This window comes from Arachis hypogaea, chromosome 16, assembly GCF_003086295.3.
Source record: "Arachis hypogaea cultivar Tifrunner chromosome 16, arahy.Tifrunner.gnm2.J5K5, whole genome shotgun sequence".
Lineage (NCBI taxonomy): Eukaryota > Viridiplantae > Streptophyta > Magnoliopsida > Fabales > Fabaceae > Arachis > Arachis hypogaea.
The window spans coordinates 66120994-66126574 of NC_092051.1; positions in this window are offsets into that span (position 1 = coordinate 66120994).

Genomic DNA, 5581 nt, shown 5'->3' on the forward strand with positions numbered 1-5581 from the left:
CTTAGTACCTTGCCAATGGTTCTCATACATCAGATTAACCATGTGTGAAACTCTTTTTTTTTCTTTTTCAAAAGTGATAGAACTAAAAACTAGAAAATAGCAGAATAATTAACTAGTTTGTCTAGATGCTCGAAGCTAGCATTATTGCAGAAAGTGAGAATGTGTTTTTGGTGGAACACCAAACTTAGAATTCTTCATTCTCCTTTATATTGTTTTGGTGTGTAACACCAAACTTAGCTTCCTGCAATCTAGATAAAGCTAGTTAACCTTTTTATTGAAATAGATATGGAAAGATAGTTACCTCCGGTTGGGTTGCCTCCCAACAAGCGCTCTTTTATTGTCACTAGCTTGACATCCTTCACTCTGTTCTCATGGAAGTTGAGGCTTCTGTTGCCTTAGGGCTCTTGCTATGGGCTTCCTTCCCTCTGTTTCTCTTTCCATAGCCCTCTTACTTTCCTCCATGACTCCCTTCTCTTTCAACACAGCATCCTTTTCATGGCTCTTTGGGTTCAGAGTCCCCTCCTTCTCACTTAATTCAGCAAGGTTTTGAACTAGTTATTCCATTTGCCTTTCAAGTCTTCTGAGTGAAGCCTCCTGGTTCTTGCTTATCATCTCTTGATGTTTCTTTATTTCTTCCCGCTCTATTACCATCATTTCTTGAATTTTTATGGACCTCTCCATCAACATTTCTAGAATATAGATTCTTTGAAAGGTTGGAAGTGGTTGTGGCTGTGTCAATTGTGGTGGTTGATGAAGGTCATTTTGAGCGAATGGTGAGGTAGGACGGGGTTGGAAGTGTGTGTGATTGTTGTTGTGGGGGTGTGTTTTAAGCTGGTTTTTGAAGCTGGGATTGTTGCAGTTGAAGTCCCTTGGTTTTTGGTTTTGGTTCTCAACCCCCCTCCCATTAGAATGAGTTCTCCAAGGTGGATTGTACACATCATTCTGAGGCCTGTGTTGGAGCATGCTAGAGTGATTGCTTGGAGATTGTAGCTGCTCATAATTCTGTTGCTCATGGTTAATGACCCCAAAACTGTGTTCAGCTTGATTACTCCCATATGAGCTTTGAGTCAGGTTGTATGTATGTATTACAGCATGTCTCAACTCAGTGATTTTCCTAGCCATCATGTCCAGTTGTTGTAGAGTCTGCTGATGTATCTGCTTGTTTTGGCTTATTACTGCACGAGCACCTTCAATTTCTTTCTCTTGTGTGAATGGATGCACTTCTGCCTCTGTCTTAACAATTCTCTGTGATGGGTTCAATTTGACTAAGAGTCCATTCATCAGTTCTTCCCATCCGATAATGCTTCCTTGTGGAAAAGCTTCAAACCATTGGGCAACATCATTCATGGCTATGGATAGTTGCTTCGAACTATGGGTTACATTATCATCCAAGGTGGGGATATTACTCTCATGATTGCTAGAATTTGTTGAGTTCCCCTCCATGATCTGCACAGTCACAAAAATTCAAGTGATTATTGAATATTTTCAAGCTCAGAATGTGATTCAGAAGGTTAGCTGGCACAAAGTATCAAACAGTTGATGGACTTGGGAGATTAGTGGCATAAATTGCTTCTCTTGTGTAAGCAAGAGCATTGTATAGAGCCAGAAATTTCCCAGAAAACTTCACTTTGTTGCTAAAGCGAAGTTTCAGTCATCTCAGGCAAAAATTCAAACAGTTAGTGGGTTAGTCAAAATTAAAGAAAAAGTGCTTGATCTAGATTACCACCTCACTTAATCATTGTCAATCTAATCAATCCCCGGCAACGGCGCCAAAAACTTGATGAGTATTTTTGGTGAAACAATGAATTTCTCCCAAAACACACAAATCTAACCGGCAAGTGTACCGGGTCGTATCAAGTAATAAAAACTCACGGGAGTGAGGTCGATCCCACAGGGATTGAAGGATTGAGCAATTTTAGCTTAGTGGTTAATTTAGTCAAGCGAATCAAGATTTGGTTGAGTGTTTTGTGATTTGCAGAAATTAAATTGCATGGAAGTAAAGAGAACAGGGAATTAAAGTGCTGAATCTTAAAGAACAAGAAATTAAATAGCAGAAACTTAGAATGCAAGAAATGTAAATTGCGGAATCTTAATGTGCAAGAAATGTAAACGGCTGGAATTGTAAAGGGAATTGGGGATTGGATTTGCAGAATTTAAACAAGGAAAAGTAAATTGCATCAAGCAGAGAAGTAGAAGAAGGTTTGGGTTAGATTGGATCTTGAAGCAGAAAAGTAAATGAACATGAAAATAGTAAACAGAATGTAAATTGGAATTTCAGATCTCAGGGGTCCAGAGACTAGAAAACCAGGTCTAGATCTCACTACCTTCCTTGATCCAACAAGAACAATTGCAAGGGAAAAGTAAATTGCAAAGAAAATAGATGAAGAACAATTAACCCAAACTGAAATTCAATTAAGCAGTAAATAAACAGAGAGATCCAAGGATGAGATTGAAACAGAATTTCTTCAATTCTTCAACCCAAGATCCAAGACAATTGTAATAGAAATTGAAAGCAATAAAACTGAGAGGAAGAGAAGTGAATTCTCCTTCCCCAAGACAAAGAAATTAAAGATCACTCAATATCCAAAGCTCTCCAAAAACTATTATGAAAATTCCCAAAAGAAAGCTCTCCGAAGAACTTGAATTCTATCCTATTTATACACTTTCTTCCAATGATCTTCAAGCCTTGAGTTGGGCCTTTGCTCTTGGTGGAATTGGGTTGAAAGAGGCCTTGGTTGATTGCTCTTGAAGTTTGGAGAAGAACCAAAGTGAACCAATTGAACCGGGTTGGAGTTTTGCAAAAGTTGGACCAAAAGTTTGAGCAAAAGTTAGGGGCTAACTTTTGCCCAAACTTTTCATATCAGCACCCATATCCAGCTGATACCAACGTTGGTGCCAAAGTTAGGGGTCTAACTTTGGCCCCAACGTTGGCCTTACCTTGTGCACTTGTGGCGCCAACGTTAGGCACCAAGTTAGGGGCTAACGTTGGCGCAAACTTTTGCTCCTCCCCTTGTGATTTTCATGTGCCAACGTTAGCCACCAAGTTAGGGGCTAACGTTGGCGCAAACTTTTGGTGCCCAGGGAGGTTTTCTTCATGCCAACGTTAGCCTCAAAGTTAGGGGCTAACGTTGGCGCAAACTTTTGGTGCCCAGGGGTGATTTTCATGTTCCAACGTTAGCCCAAAAGTTAGGGGCTAACGTTGGGGCTAACTTTTCACCCAAAAGTTTGTGCAAAAGTTTGAGGCTAACTTTAGGTCCAGCTTTTTGCTTCCTGGTTCAATTTCACTTATTCCATTATCTTCTCTTTACTCCTAGCTATTCCTTCTTGCTTCAACCTTTCTCCAAGCTTTCTTCACCTATCATTAATCAACCAAACACATCAAAGCTATGCTTAAAATCATGAGATATTCATTCTTTCATAATATGTAACAATTATAGTATAAAACCTCATGAAATAGCATGAATTCATACATGGTTGATTAAATCAAAGGAAACATGAAAATCTACCCAATTAGCTTGCTTATGGCTCAAGAAAGTGCATAATTCTAATGAAAACAAAAGAAAAAGACTAGTTAAAATAGGCTAAGATGACTTGTCATCAGAATCGCGCAGTGTCCTTTGCTGGGAAGGCTCATTCTTTATCATCAACCTTTATGATCCTCTTAATTTTCTTTGTTGAGGGCTTAACCGCAGTTGAAGAAGGCTGATAAACCACTATTTTATGGTTTATATTGTGTTTAATTGTGTGGTTTTATCATGATCTTTACCCACTTATTCATTAATGTAGCATGCATTTATATTTCCTTCATGAAATTATTACATGATTGAAAACTGCTTCCTAGAGACTTTTAATTATGCATTTTAATTCTCTTTTATTCAATTCGATGCCGTGATCTGTGTGTTAAGCGTTTCAGGCTTTATAGGGCATGAATGAGTTGGAGATTGGAAAGGAAGCTAGCAAAAATGGAAGGAACACAAGAAATTGAGGAGATAACCAACGAGAAGTGACGCGGCCGCATGGCTCACACGACCGCGCGGAAGAGGAGAAATCACAATGATGTGGCCGCATGGCTCACGCGACCGCGCAGAATGGAAAAGCACAAGCGACGCAGAGGCGTGGACGATGCGAATGCGTGGCATGGAAAAACGCGAATGACGCGTCCGCATGGATGACACGATCGCGTGACATGTGCGATCTGCATAATCTGCAGAATTCACTGGGGGCGATTTTGGACCCTATTTTGACCCAGTTTTCGGCCCAGAACAGTAGACTAGAGCCAGAGAACATGCAGAAACCAAAAACAACATTCATTCTACACAGTTTTAGTTTTAGATCTAGTTTTACTCCTCCTCTAGGTTTTCTCTCCATACATTCATAGTTCTTAGGATTAAATTTTCTCTTACTTTTTGGCATTGGAACACTGAGAAGAGTTATTACCTCATCAAGACTTCGTCATTCCAGTTCGTTTTCTTTACTTGGCTTTACTCTTCCATGTTCTTTGCTTTGTTTAATTTTACCATTGGAATATTTTTAGGACTATTTAATACAAGGATCACTTTTATTTTTAATTGACTATTTTGATTTTTATTTACAATGTCTTTCTTTAATTCCTTTTCATATGCTATGAATTTTACATTCACAATGAGCGAGTAGTTCCCTAACTTGATGGGGAGTTGATTGAAAGGAACCCTTGAGTTGGAAAGCTTAAAAGAAAGATTGTAATTGGGTTTATGGTTGGATTGCCTTCTAGTCATTAACACCAATCTCTTTTAATTAAGTGGATTGCAACTTGTGAACAGACGTAGCATTCCAACTTGTTTGACTTTCCCTTACCTAGTAAAGGATGACTAAACAGGACAAACTTTAATTGTCAATTAATCTTGAGAGTATTCCAACAATAATAGGGATTCCAACTAACCAACTCCCAGTCAAGGCTTTTATTTACATTATTCAAATTCACCAATTTAATTTCTTGTTTACTCAACTCAAACCTTTTTGAAAACATCTGATTAATAAAATAGCACACTTTTCTAGAATTCGTTGGGAGACGACCTGGGACTCATACTCCCAGTATTTTAATTTCAATTTTCTGTGACACCTTTTTAAATTGATAGGCAGATTTCTGACGAGTTAAGAACTATACTTGCAACGTATATAAATTAACAATTTTTAATTCGCCAATTTCTGCCCGCATCAATTTTTGGCGCTGTTGCCGGGGAGTTGCAATAGAGTGCTAAAGTTATTAATTAGAATTTATTTGTTTGCATTTTATTTTATTTTGCTACTATGAGCTGCATGTTTCTTTCGTCAAATGACGCGTTCACTTCCTGATCCAAGCCTGCGAATATTCGATCCTGAAATTGAAAGGACTATTTCACGAATAAGGCGAGCTCGGCATCGGTTAGTCCTCTCTGAGGACGGATCTGAAACGTTAGTTGAAGAAGAAACCAGCCCCCATTCTACTGATTTGGTTGATTCACGTGCAGAAGACATGGCATCTAGGAGAGTTACCATCCAGGAGGAAGGAGCCCCTGATTTTACAATGCAACCATTTCAAGCGCATCACCCAGCAGTGGCTACA